The sequence below is a fragment of the Limulus polyphemus genome, unplaced genomic scaffold (assembly GCF_000517525.1).
Source record: "Limulus polyphemus unplaced genomic scaffold, Limulus_polyphemus-2.1.2 Scaffold2110, whole genome shotgun sequence".
Taxonomy (NCBI): Eukaryota; Metazoa; Arthropoda; class Merostomata; order Xiphosura; family Limulidae; genus Limulus; species Limulus polyphemus.
Window position 1 is genome coordinate 161,764 of NW_013667720.1, and position 15,592 is coordinate 177,355.

Consider the following 15,592-nt stretch of genomic DNA (forward strand, 5'->3'; position numbering starts at 1 on the left):
TAGCCCTCGTGTAGCTTTGCGCGAAATTCAAAAACAAACAAACAAACACATTAAGTAGACATTAACTATTTCAGTAGGTATATAAATTACATTGTGATCGATTTCATCACTGTTATATAACCGCATAATAATAATAATTTAGCTATAATTTCATTTCACACGCGAGGCATGCGAATAGAAGTTAAATACAAACAGGCACTGTATATTTGTTTGTTTGAAGTTAAACACAAAGCTACACAATAGTCTATCTGTGTTATGCTTACCACGGGTATCGAAACCCGGTTTCTAGCATTGTAAGTCCGCAAACATACCGCTGTGCCGCTGGGGGGCAACAACGTATATCCACCGCTGTGCCGCTGGGGGGCAACAGCGTATATCCACCGCTGTGCCGCTGGTGGGCAGCAGTATATATCCACCGCTGTGGTAGGTTCTATTTCTCATATGCCTTTCTTACTAGGACACAATTCATATTTTCCACATTGCAGTTTGTACCCTGGTTATATTTTTCTGCAATCTGTATGCAATGCCTATTTCTTTGGCCTTGTTGTCTTTAATGATATGTTTTTTTTTTCATTGCTAGTCTCTCTGTCCTTTTATTTTATTTTTACTTCCTTGCATAAACTACGTATGCAAATTAAACCTACTTCTTTATAAGCTAAAGTGAAGCTCTAGATAACACTGTTATTCAGTTGCGTGTTATAACTATTAAAACACTATCCGCCATTTCGGGTTTTGTTAATACTAGGTAGGTCATGAAGAAGAGAACCCTGCAACTATATTAATAGTACACGCTTTAGTCCATTACTACTATCTCTCGCACGCCTGTACTTTAAGTCTTCACTTGATAGGGTATTCAAGACAGAATTTAACTGTTTTCTTCAAAAGACCTTTAATCCTCAGTTTTCCCTTGATAAGATATTTAAGACAGAAGTTAACTGTTCTCTTCAAAACAACAATTTTTAATCCTAAATTTTCACTTGATAGGATATTTTAGTATGATTGTTATTTTCATATCAAAACTTAAACAACCGTGTTCTATCACATTAAAGAAATATCAAACTACCTTCTCCATTGTGCTCCGATATAAATTTGTGTACTTGTAGTATAGAAATTATTAAATATACAATGTGTTGTCCAAAATGTCTTGTAAGGCTTCTTCGTCCACATTATTATTATTAAGTTTTATACCTTTGTTGTCATCTGTCTGAAATGAATTATATTTACTGACATTCCGGCCACCTTTGGTACAAGCGCGACTCAGTGGTTAGCGTGTTGAACTGTGAACGTAAGGTTCCGTGGTTCACACCTAGTTACTGCCAAAAGAAATTTAAAAAATCACGCTGTATACTTTATGGCCGTTGATGCGTATAAGAGTGATAGTCAAATCGCACTATTCGGTGTGACAACAGTAGCCTAAGAATTGGTGATGGGCGGTGAAGCGCGTTTTTTCAGCAATGGGAGGCGAACTTTGAATCATCGGATTTAATGTCTGGGCACGCCAACTATTAGATTCTCAATACTTTGAACCATCTGATTCAATGTCTGGGCACGCTAACTATTAGATCCTCAATACTTTGAACAAGAAGATTTTTCTGTATATTCTTTCTCGTTAAGCATTACTGCTGCACCCCCTAAGCTAACATTGAAACCGTTTCTCCAATACGTAGGTAAACTTTATTTTCAAAATCACATTAAGAACAATAAACGTGAATTTTTTGGGGGGGGAACGTTAAGATCTGAACATGCTAGTATAGGTGTAGATCCTTAGAAGCTAAGATGATACTCATGCAACTGGAAACACCTTTGTTTGATGATTATACCTCCTATACCAGATTCGACATCCTCTTCCATCAATAACCTTCCGATCAATAATGCGTTGAAAATGTGCGCAGCTGAGACAGGACTTTGATACTGTTTACGACCAGTCGACTTATGGAACAGCCCAGCCTCACTGAAGAAAAGTTCACATTAAATCCAAATCGATTGTTCTAAAATGAAGTGGCTGCGAGAATCGATAGTAGGTCTTAATTTGTTAGTCGACTTAGACTGCGCACTAGTAATCTGCTTGTGAAGCTCTCTAAAAACACATCAAAAAAAGAGTTAATATGATGTGAAGATTTATGCTAAGAGTCTGATGTCTTCTTCAACACAACTTCCCATATAGATAGATAATGTTCATATAATATAGCAAGTTTTGTAACAGGTAAACACAACTTCCCATATAGATAGATAATGTTCATATAACATAGCAAGTTTTTGTAACAGGTAAACACAACTTCCCATATAGATAGATAATGTTCATATAACATAGCAAGTTTTTGTAACAGGTAAACACAACTTCCCATATAGATAGATAATGTTCATATAACATAGCAAGTTTTTGTAACAGGTAAATTATCGAATGTCGTCACTGATAAGTGTGTGCGCTGATCGATTATTAATATACATTGATTATTATGTTTAGCTTTAAAATTAAATACATCTTTATATAAACCTGAATCTATTCTTTAGTACAAAAAGTTTGAATATACTGTAAATGCATGGTCATGTTATGTAAAAAGAAAGCGGTTGATAGATCACTTATTCGTGACTCATTATAAACGATCAATAGTTTTGTTCGAATATCTAATTAGTTTAGTAGTTAAAACTTGAAATACGTCATGTTCGATAAACTTGAAATACGTCATGTTCGATAAACTTGAAATACACCATATTCGATAAACTTGAAATACACCATATTCGATAAACTTGAAATACACCATATTCGATAAACTTGAAATACACCATATTCGATAAACTTGAAATACGTCATATTCGATAAACTTGAAATACGTCATATTCGATAAACTTGAAATACACCATATTCGATAAACTTGAAATACGTCATATTCGATAAACTTGAAATACGTCATATTCGATAACCTTGAAATACACCATGTTCGATAAAATTTAAATACACCATATTCGATAAAATTTAAATACACCATATTCGATAAATTTGAATACATCATATTCGACATTCATTTGAAAAGTCCACATTATTAGTATAAGCAGTTAGGTTTTATTATGTTGTTAATATGCACAAACATTCTGCATTGACTCTAACCACTTTTACTTTACAGACCAAATCATGAATTTGGTGTTAATTTTTACTTGAAGTGTTGTTTTTTATCATCTTCTGAGCATATCCTGGAGCGATGATTGTTTGAACTCGTCTGTTATTATTCAAGCTTTTATGTTAATCGTATCTACGTTTTCAATCCACAAAAATAGGGTATCGTGTTTCTCAAGAAGCTTATTTTTTTTTTAATCCATGACCAGATTTTGCCGTCTGAGATTTATTCTCCTATTTCCAGACCACCCAGAGTATTAAACGGTTCGATTTAAACAAACTTAGATTTCCATTCCTTGAATATCCTCTTTTTTTAACATAAAAAAATACATGTAAGTGAGATGATCGAAATAAATAAGAGAAAACCGATGTATCATTTTTATATATATATTACTTAGAGAGCCTAATTTATTTAAAATTGGCTTTACCGTTATATTTAGATTATTCCACATGAGGTTTAAGTAAACTATGTGTGTGAATTTAAAATGTAAGAAATCAGTTATGCAGAAAGAGTTTGCAAAAGATTTGGAATTGTGAGAAAAATGTACAGAAAAAAAACACTTTAAAAATTGATAAATAACGGAAAATAATTTGGTTTAATAATTAAGCACAAAGCTACACAATGGGCTATCTGTGCTCAATCCACCACGATTATCGAAACCCGTTTTTTAGCGTTATAAGTCCACAGACATCCCGCTGTGCCACTGGGGGGCAACGGAAGATAAACAATGAAAGGTATGCATAGTAAAATATATTTTTAGTTGAATTAAATCAGTAAGAAAATGTTCCTTTTGTGGTTTAGATTTGATTATCTCGTCTATTCTTTTATTTTACACAAACGTTTCATATGCCGGATTGATGTTATCACTTGAATTATGAAGTTATATCAACTTGGAAGTTATATATTATATAGCCTGTCGAAAAATTTAACCTTGCTACACTTATAAAGTAATTGGCAGAATTTTGTTAACCGAGCTAGGATATTATACACTGTGGCAGGCGTGGCTTAATGGTTGAGACGCCGGGATTTGAATCGTAAAGTTCAAGGTTCGAGGTGTAATATGCTGTAACACGTTATAACAGTGACAAATAATGCCTCTTTTCGGTTAAGGTAAGTGAGATAGGTGACTGGTGCTGCTGACTGGTGGCTGTGCTTCTAGCTCGTAACTTTAAATTATGGATGGGTTTATCTCATCTCTCAGAGTCTATGGTGTAGTCGTTTAGCCCATTCTCGTGCAGGTTGAAAATACCAAATAACAGTTTCTCACCTAACGGCCATTTCCAAGTTACACTGTGTAATAGGTCTTGAAATCAAGACCCAGACGATTCAAATACATCGGAATTTTATTTTATTTTTTGTTACTTTTAACCCTGAAGCTGATATCACCTATTTAATTTACGGTTATTTGTTTGTGCAAATTCACATTGGGCTATCTGTTGTGTACAGTGCGGGGAACTGAAAATCGGATTTAGCTTTGTAAGTCCCTAAACTTACCCATGTCTCACTGGAAGACCATAATTTAAGTGTTCCCAATGAAAAAAACCCGAACAAAAGATTCGTACGTTATTTACTAAAAGAAACAAACAACTAAATTATATTTTCTTTGTAAGATAGGTTTTGTTTGTTTGTACTTAAGCACAAAGCTGCACAATGGGCTATCTGTTTTGTGCCCACCACATACATCAAAACCCGGTTTTTAGCGTTATAAGTCATCTTACTTACTGCTGAGCCACTGGGAGATAGGTGACATTAAACAATAAAAAAGACATTTAAGTCTCTTGCAGTGACCATCGGTGGCCCAGATATCCTTTTTGATTATGTTGCGTAGTATCGCCTGGATTACGCAGATTACTTTTGCTATAATCTTTGTGTTAGTAAATTCCAACCTGTTTCAAGATGCATTTTGCTTGCCATGAATGAAATACGATTTGTTGCAGGTCTTTTTCTGGACGACCCTGGTTCCCCAAGTTGAACCATATTCCTTTGTTTTCCAACGCCATTATGTAAAATAGATAGTACGTTTTAGAAATTCAAAATCTTTGATCAGAACACATATTTATGATTTGAGTGTATGAATATTTTGCGTAGGAAATTGTTTGTTTGTTTGTAATTAAGCACAAAGCTACACAATGGGCTATCTGTGCTCTGCCCACCACGGGTATCGAAACCCGTATTCTAGCGTTATAAGTCCGCAGACATACCGTTGTGCCACTGGGGTCGCGTAGGAAATGGCTGTTACATACCTTTCCAAAGAGCGATCAATTTGTGGTTGTATCACATTGCCTAGGAAACACTAAACAATGTCAAAATGTAGTTATGATACATTCTGTTCCACATTCAATTTATATCGGTTGTGATTGTTACGTGATTTACTTATTCGTGTATTCGAAATCATTTTAATTTTGCTAGAATGCTCCAGTTACCAAAGAATAATCACACAGGATTCGTTTTCCCTGCGGAGCCTAATTAGTGAAGTAATGTATGGAGATCATTATGATATAATCATGGATAATTTTAACTAAATAATCAAAAATTACTCTTTCTTATTCCACTAGATTTACTTGTAACGTAAGTATTATTTGTGAAACAGGCAGCACGTTAAAGAAGTAATGTCTTGAGACAAATGATGTATGAAAATGTGCAGAATTTTAGCTTTGATGGTTAGAAATAACACCATAATTTTTCACACAGTAATGACTTTGTACTGTCATAAGTTGCAAGCAAACGTTTGTTTGTTTGTTTTTATTTATCATAAAAGGTGCTTGATGGAGCGTATAGTTCAAGTAAGCAACTTATTTTTAACTATGTTCTTAGTTGTCACCATAATGAACGTATGTAGCTGTATAGGATAAAAAGAACATGTAGTTTTGATGCTACTAACTTATTCTTCTAAGCCACACAGCAGACAAGCTATTTAAAATACAGAAAATAAATATTATCGCATCCGCGAAATTAGTATAACTGAATGACAAGTGATGAATCAGATGACAGATTAGGCTTCATGTTTATTTTTAATATGTTTAACCCTAGGGCTACTGGTGGGGTTAATGGATCTTTTAAACACTTTTTTCTGAACTATTTATGTTTGTTGGTTTACAGGTTCCTTATTAGCAAATGAATCACGAAAAATTCTGTAAGATAAAACACCATCAATATTCCATTAATTACTGCTGAGGTTCACTGTATATTTTAAATGGAAAATATGGGATTTCACTGAAAATAATATTTGGTCAGTTCATGGAATTGACTGATGTATCAGACGAAACATAAAACAACTCAATATAATGCAATATATGGTTTCTAGGTGGTGAAAAGTTTAAAAAGGAAGTCGGTAATTTGAGGGTTACACGTTCCGCAGGAAAAAAAATCAATCACGCAGAAGCACAGTGAGAGTATTCTAAAAATGAAGACACAAGTGATGTGAAAATGATATTATAATAATAATTATATTAACTTAAACCGTCTCTCTAACTTAAATTATTGGCATCTGAAACATAATTCTAATCAATAGATGGCGTTCAACTCTTTTAGAACGTACAGAGATTTTCGTCGGAAAAGTACTTAATATTTGTATATAATCAGTAAGTCACTTTTATATGCTACTGAATACACTAAAAGTTCTTAGAGGACTTGACCCTCTACTTTAACAAATGTCCAAGATTGTTGTAATTTATCATAACAGTTAACTTTCAGCGTGATACTTCCAAACGTTCTTAATCTTACCACAATATAAAATATTTAAGTTTTGTACACCTGCGCTAAACATTATGCCACTCTTCTTAATATTCTATGACTGCAATAAGAATTTCATATCTAATTTAGTATGTTGTCTGATGTAATATTCCACTATACATAATGAGACAAAGGCCTGAAACGTATAACAGTGTAAGGAACGTTGAAGAGAAGTCTAATAATAAACATAGTTTGTTGTTTAGTACGAATAGCATAATATATATATATATATATATATATATATATATTATTTTGGGTTACAGTCTTCCACATCATATGTTTATACTGTATTTAGCATATTATGGCTATTCTTATAGTTCCTTGTAGAATTTCTACATGTAAAGCGTTCAGACGTTTCTAATAGCCCTGTTTATCTTCAATCCAGAACAAGATAACTTTGATTTGCTGAAAGCTTTATACAGTTATAGCTGTATTCGTGTATGGAATGCTTACTCTAGCATGTTTGTCTCTCTGCTTCATCAAATCACAGAGTGTACAGTTGTTAGTGACGTCTTTATGGGATCAGAATCCATTGCTAACCGCTAATAATGTCAAAGTTGAGTCTTAAAGACTATGGCTAAGAAGCATAAAAATAAAAATCAAGGCTGTTGACCAGATATATACATGAGTTTTATTAAAGTTCTACGTTGTTATTTTTTTCCATCATATTTTTATAAGAAAGACTTAGTTTCGAAAGTTTTAGGTTAACTAAAAATAGTGAGTTGCTGCTGGATTAATGTAAGAATAAGTTTTTGTTTTAAGACTCAAGACTCAGATTTAGCCTGGATAGCAAGTCGGTCTCATGTTGAATCAATTCATTTGTTTGTTTAGAATTAAGCACAAAGCTACACAATGTGTAGCTATCTGTGCTCTGCCCACCATGGGTATCGAAACCCGGATTCTAGCGTTGTAACTCCGCAGACATACCGCAGTGCCACTAGGGGGCAACAATTCAATTATATGTATATATATACATATACATATTCACTTACTAGCTGGAGTACACGTTTTCCTGGACGGAAATTATGAAAATTCTTGATTAATGAAAGGTTATCTTACGACATAAAAAGTTGCTTCCCTTATATGTAATTGTAAAAAATACAAAAGCGCCCATAAAATCTGCAAAACACAAAATGTGAAACCGCAAACTTGCGTCTATGTCCGCATAAACCCAAAACCCCCATACCAAATTTGATGAAGATCCATTAACAGTAGGCGAAGTAGTGCTAAAAAACAGACAGTACTATTATACGTATACAGATTCATTGGTTGATGGCAGTATAGTTGTAAAGCTAGCTGGATTTGAATCGTCTATATTTGATATTTATTTCTAAATCAGACTCGTTAATTTTATTGTAAAATCAGACAAAAGAAAACAGGAAAGTATGCGCTTTGTTGTCTTAGAACCTTTTTCATAATTTCTACTCTGTTACTTACAATTAATCTCTATACATTCACACCAGAAATTGAGCAGGTTTATAACTTCTGTATCTTTATTTAACTAATTCTAAGCTGTTTCTAACACAGTATCATTGCATGTAACTAATAGCATGCTTATATTTAACGTTATTTTAAATGCCACCGGAAGCTGTAGCAGAAAAGTATCTTCATATAAAAACAATTATAGGAATTAAAACATATATGTCTACTTTCTTTTACATAAGAATGCATACTACACGTATGTACACGTAAAAAACCTTGTCATTCATATAGAATCGACTAGGCATAACAACATGGCAAGTACTACATAATACCTTCAAAACAGAAAAATTAGAATTAAAACTCATCTATTGATAAAACTTGTTAATTGACATGCTTCAAATATTTTTACAAAAATTATCTTTGTTTTGAAAAGATTTAAATAAGAAATCAATCAGTTGCCAGTAAGAGGGTTTGAACATCTCCGTTCCTACAGATTCCTAAAATAGTTTATCAAATTTTTAAAAGCAGAGGATTGTTTGGTTTGAATTTCGCGCAAAGCTACACGAGGGCTATCTGCGCTAACCGTCCCTAATTTAGCAGTGTAAGACTAGAGGGAAGGCAGCTAGTCATCACCACCCACCGCCAACTCTTGGGCTACTCTTTTTACCAACGGATAGTGGGATTGACCATAACATTATAACGCCACCACGGCTGAAAGGACGAACATGTTTGGTAGGACGGGGATTCGAACCCGCGACCCTCATATCACGAGTCGAGCGCCCTAACCACCTGGCCATGCCGGGCTAAAAGCAGAGGAATAGCCTGCTGTGTTATCGAAAAGGTTTCTTTAATCCTTAAGATCTACCCATCAATACAGCAACAATATAGAACACACATGTGTCAAAAGTAAACGTACTTTATAACTTTTGGTTTTGTTGTTAAGTACAAAGCTACACAATTGGCTATCTGTGCTGTGACCACTACAATTACCGAAACCCGGTTTTTAACGTTATAAGCCTTCAGATTCACCATTGTGTCACTGGGGAAATATAAGTTTTGGTGGTAATATATTAATATAACAGTTTTTATTCACCACCATATACGCCAGTAATACATTTGCCATCTGTATCTCTTCATTGGTTTGTTGAATGTGCTAAACATTTTTAACGATATCATGAAATGTTTGATAATTTAACAGGTTACAAATAGAATGAACTTTTGAGGGGGAATTTTGACAAGCTAATAAAATTGATATAGAACCGTTTTCACACGCTGCATAACATTTATAAAAAGGGATTTCACATACCGCTAAACATTGATATAAAAGTTTCACACCTTGAAAAAATTCTATATAGATGATTTTTCACTTATTGCAAAACATTTATATTGAATATTTTCAGATACCGAAAAACAATCATATAGAAGAGTTTTCATATATTAGAAAATATTGAAAAAGAAGAGTTTTCACATACAGCAAAACATTTATATGGCAAAATATTAACATATTGCAAAACAATGAAATAGAAGATTTTTCAGATCACAAAACATTTACATAGCAGTTTCACAAATTGCAAAACATTTATATAGAATAGTTTTATATTTCACGAAACATTTACATAGCAGTTTTCACAGATTCCAAAACATTTACAAAGAAGTTTTTTCACGTACCGCAAAGCATTTATATAGAATAGTTTTATATATCACAAAACATTTACATAGCAGTTTCACAAATTGCAAAACATTTACATAGAATAGTTTTATTTATCACAAAACATTTACATGGAAGAGTTTTCACATGAACAATAACTGAATTCTGCCTTATATTTGTTTTCGCTGTGATTACAAGCGACTTATTTTTAATCGAATACTACGAACTATTTAAATCGAAAGAATTAGTTACAACAAACAGTTTCTTTATTCGACATTACTCATCTTGCCTGACGTTCAATATTGTCCGAGAAATGTTCTTTACAAAGATATTTTTGAATTGTATTAAGCTGTTGGTTTTTGTGTGAAGACTTGCTATATCACACTAAAGCGTATTCTTCTGTTTTGGTTATCATTTGGCTTTTGAGGCCACCTTGTAAATTCAGTACTTTATGCATATTTATTTGATTCCCATTTCAACATCATTTATATCTATTATAAAGTGAAATGCCGAAACTGTTAACTCAAAAAAGCAAAATAGCTGATTTATTTCTCATTCAGACGCATGACACATTTGTGAAAGTGTCATTCGAGGACTGCTGTGTTCCAGTCAGACATTTTCTGTCTCTACAAAGTAAACCTCCTCTAGGTAAACTTGGAACTATAATTATGAAGCTAATTTCGTAATTCCTGCTCTCTGTAGTTATAGACTTAATGGTATAGTTAATTACTAATGACTGTTTACATACGTACAAGCAACGCTATGTTAAAATAGAATAGCTTGTACCCATCGAACCGTGTTCTCAAAGCAGTTTCCTGTGTTTTCAGATAGCTTTATCGTGAAAATAGAATAACATATTTTAATGCAACTAACACAAGTTAAAGCGTTAACTGTTATTTGTTCCATTATATAAAATCGTCGTATTTAGAGATATTTTTTTACAGATATAGTTTAAACAGAACTGTCCCTACTTTGTCTTGTAAACAACGATATGTTTTGATGCTAATAGCGTTACTTAAATTGTAACAGAAGCTATACTTGCGTAAAGTAGGTAACAAAGCAATAACAAGTGTAGAAACAAAAGACAAGGCTAAATTAACAGAGTATGAATTGTTTCGTAGAAAACTAAAACATATTGAAAAATTGTTGGGTGGAAGATTAAAGTATATGAAAAATTGTTCAGTATAAAATTGAAATATACTGCAAACTGTTTGATAGAAAATGAATATATATATATTGTTAATCATCCGATAATTGCTACTCATTATAGCAATTACAAGATATGGCTATATATGTATGTGCTAAAATATTATAAATTTTAATTATCCCTTTATTGTTTTATGCAGTCTAAGATATATATAATACAATTACAAGTGTTAACCCTCAAAAATTTTAAGTTACATTAAATGATCTATATTTTGATGTAATTCAGATAACACAGCAGATTATATATTCCAAGCTGTAGTTCAGATAAATAATTAAATTATATATTTCAGAATGTAGTTCAGATTACCTATTCCAAGCTATAATTAAGATGAAAATTAGATTATATATTTCAGAATGTAGTTCAGATTACCTATTCCAAGCTGTAAATAATATAAAAATTAGATTATACTTTCCAGAATGTAGTTCAGATTACATATTCCAAGCTGTAGTTAAGATAAGAAATTAGGTTATCTATTTCCGAATGTAGTTCAGATTATCCATTTTAGGATGTAGTTCAGACAACACATCCAATTACCTATTTCTCGATGTAATTCAGGTAACATAGCAAATTATGGACTTTTTATTATTTAAACAATATAACAGAATGTTTCCTTCTTTCTAGCTCAAATTATAGATAATTTGCTTATCGCTAACACCTCAACAGATAATACAGTTCTGGTATTATTTTAGGTAACATAGCAGGTTGTAAATTTTTATAATGTTTCTAGTAACACAATATGGTTAATACTTTTATTGTGGCTTGAATTGCACTGGTGTTTTTTATTCATAGTACACATAACAGAGCATATTGTTTACTTCTAGTTTTAGTTCAGCTAACAAAGTAAAGTGTAGGCTTTTGATTTAGTTTAGATAACAGTATATTTTATTGGTAGTACAGGCAAAACAATATTGTGAACTTCTAGTTGTAATCATAGTAAAACAACAAGTTGTATGTAAACTTCTAGTTGTAATCAAAGTAAAACAACTTGTTGTATGTAAACTTCGAGTTGTAATCAAGATAAAACAATAGATTGTAGATTCTAATTATAACCTAGATAAAACAACAGATTGTAGACTTCTAGTTGTAGTCAATGTAAAATAATAAATTGTAGACTTCTAGGTGTAACCAAGGTAAAACAACAGATTATAGATTCTAGTTGTAATCTGGGTAAGACAACAGATTGTAGACTTCTATTTGTAATATAGGTAAGACAACGGATTGTAGAGTTCTAGTTATAATATAGGTAAAACAACATATTTTAGACTTCTGGTTGTAATCTGGGTAGGACAACAGATTGTAAACTTCTAGTTATAATATAGGTAAAACAACAGATTTTAGACTTCTGGTTGTAATCTAGGTAAGACAACAGATTGTAGACTTCTAGTTATAATGTAGGTAAAACAACATATTTTAGACTTCTAGATGTAATCTGGGTAAAACAACATATTTTAGACTTCTAGTTGTAATCAAGGTAAAATAACAGATTGTAGATAAAATAACGACCTATATAATGTAACTTTATTAGCTCAATATTTCGCTTCGTCAGGTGTTATCGATATCCTACAAGGTAACTATCCCTGTTTAATCTAAGTTGGAACACCGTCGCCAGTAAATCGAACATCGATACACATGATGACTCTTTTAGAAAATTGCTTATCCACGGGAATCCTGACAGGCAAAAAGAAAATAGACATGTCCTCTTGAACCGTACAAATAAAGAAAGCACATTTAAAGCTCAGGCTACTTGGGTGATTCCATATATAAGTGATAATATCACCACAAAATTAAAGAGAATACTTAGAGAATCAGACTTACCTATTAAAATAGTACAAAAACCAGGTATCTCCCTTAAATCATTAATAACAAGTTCAGCATACAAGAAAGAAACACGATGTATGAAAAATATCTGTAAAGCTACTAAATATGAACTACACGATAGATGCCATAGTAAAAACGTTGTTTATGGAGTAACTTGTATATAGGAGAAACTTGCCGACCGTACATGATCGAATATCTGAACATGCGCGTGACCTCAATACTAACAATGCTATTGCAGAACATTATGGAAAGAACATGTCCTACCACAAGCGGATAACATCTTATCGGATGTTAAGATCTTATCTAAACGCCTTATTTTTCTAGACCGAAAGATTAAAAAATCGAATTTTGTGAAGAAAAAGAAACCTAAAACGAACAAATATAAAGGTTGGCCTTTAGTGTAGAGACGTTAATAGCATTCTTAAGATTTTAATATCTTGAACTTTGACGAAGTCTCTATACACAATCATAAGAGTGAAAAGATATTTTCAGGCATTGTTTTATGTAAGTATTGATACAATAATAAGAAATAACACAAATACAAATATTAACAGATAGTTTATATAAGTAACGTATCCTATTCTAAATACAATAATTTTAATAGTTTATCCGTTGGTTTACACATATTATTTATTTACCATTGTTGGTTTGGTTTGTTTCAACAATTGAAAATAACAGATTCTTGACTTGTAGGTGTAATCAAGGTAAATGATCAGATTGTAGACTTCCAACTGTAGATTAGATAAGGTAACAGATTAACAGTCCTTGTTGTAGTTTAAGTAATACAACAGATTGAATACTTCTTGTTGTTATTTTTTTCGAAATAAACATAACATATTGTTCAGCTCTGGTTGTAGTCTGTATAGTTTTGAGTTATTTTTGTAGTCTAGATAACGCAACATACTGTAGATGTGTTGTTGTAGCTCAGATAACACAGTAAATTACAGACTGCTCATTGACATTTAAGTAATACAGTATAGTAATATAGCAGTTTCAATATTCTTGTTAATTAATGCTCAGAACCTTGTAGATTTCTGGTTGAAAATGTAATCTTAAAACAGATGACACATTATTTTGATTAAAGTTCAGGTAATTCAGCAGATAATAAAGAATAAATTAGGCCTCTACGTTGTTATTTCTTCATCGAAATTCACATTTTGATAAGGAAAAGATATTAGCAAATAGATAGTAAACAAATTTATAAAATTCTGCAAGTTGTTAACACAGGGAAAATCTATAGGTATTTGAAGGTCTTTTTCGTGAGTGTAAAACACTTAAATACACCATTTCGATTTTCGATACCTCACTACTATAAAGACTTGGTTTGGTCTGAAGTTTCATTGGTAGTGTCCAGGGTCACTGATGAGGAGTGGAATTCTTCGAAACTAGTCTGGCTCACAGATACACCCCCAATGAAAGAATAGACCATTCCAAGCTTTTACTTGTTGTTAAACAAATGTTTAAACAACTCTATTCAATTGTTCTAGTTGTTATTCAAGTAATACAGCAGGTTGTGAATTTTGGTAGTAATTTAGGTAATACAACAGGTTGTAAGCTCCCGATAGTAATTTAGGTAACGCAGTAAGTTGTAAACTTCTGGTAATAATTCAGATAATACAGTAGGTTGTAAACTTCTGGTAGTAATTCAGATAATACGAAATATTGTAAACTTCCAGTAGTAATTCTGTTAATATAACAAGTTGTAAACTTCTAGTAGTAATTCAGTTAATATAACAAGTTGTAAACTTCCAGTAGTAATTCAGTTAATATAACAGGTTGTAAACTTCTAGTAGTAATTCAGTTAATATAAGAGGTTGTAAACTTCCAGTAGTAATTCAGTTAATATAACAGGTTGTGAACTTCTAGTAATAATTCAGTTAATATAAGAGGTTGTAAACTTCTAGTAGTAATTATGTAATATACGAGGTTGTAAACTTCTAGTAGTAATTCAGTTAATATACGAGGCTGTAATCTTCTAGTAGTAATTCAGGTACTACAGCAATTTGTAAATATGTGATTGTAATTAAGGCGACAGTACAAGTTGTAAAATTCTAGTGGTAATTCAAGTAATACACTAGGTTGTAAACTTCTTGTACTAATTCAGGTAATGCAGCAGGCTGTAAACGTATGGTTGTAATTCGAGTAATGCAACATGTCGTAAACTTACGGTTGTAATTCAGGTAATGTAACATGTCGTAAACTTCTGGTAGTAATTCAAGTAATATAGTAGGTTGTAAATTTCTGGTTGTTATTCAGCTACACGAGAGTGATCTGCCTACTGGCTAGGTTTTATATTTGTGTACCAAAATGCTATTTAATATATTTCTTTAACTAAGACGTAGGAACTACTAAAAGTAAAATAAGTAATAGATTAAAATAAGAAAAGTAACCTTGTGATAAAAGAAAAATAAGGAAAGAATTACTTAAGTTCTTAATATTCAGACTTCAAAGGCATAAAAGAAACTAATAACACAGGTCTGCGAATTTAAACTTCATAAAAATTATTTTGGTTTAAATAACGGATTTTTCATAATTCAGCTACGCAGATCTCGAAAAAAATATTAATTTTTTTATAACATAAGGATTTTTTACAAATGGGGAAGAAGAAAAACTGTTACTTAGATCAAATTATTATTTCGTTTACCACAGTAA

The 15,592-nt window shown here is 32.1% G+C and overlaps 1 long non-coding RNA gene across 1 annotated transcript in view; it reads right to left on the bottom strand.

Moving 5' to 3' along the window:
* The window catches only part of LOC111087402, a 69,329-nt gene extending 56,237 nt beyond the window's left edge, over nt 1–13,092 (bottom strand). Inside the window, exon 1 of the long non-coding RNA XR_002612105.1 lies at nt 12,938–13,092. This is a non-coding gene — a long non-coding RNA (uncharacterized LOC111087402). The remainder of the gene's footprint in view (nt 1–12,937) is intronic.
* Nucleotides 13,093–15,592: the final 2,500 nt, after the last annotated feature.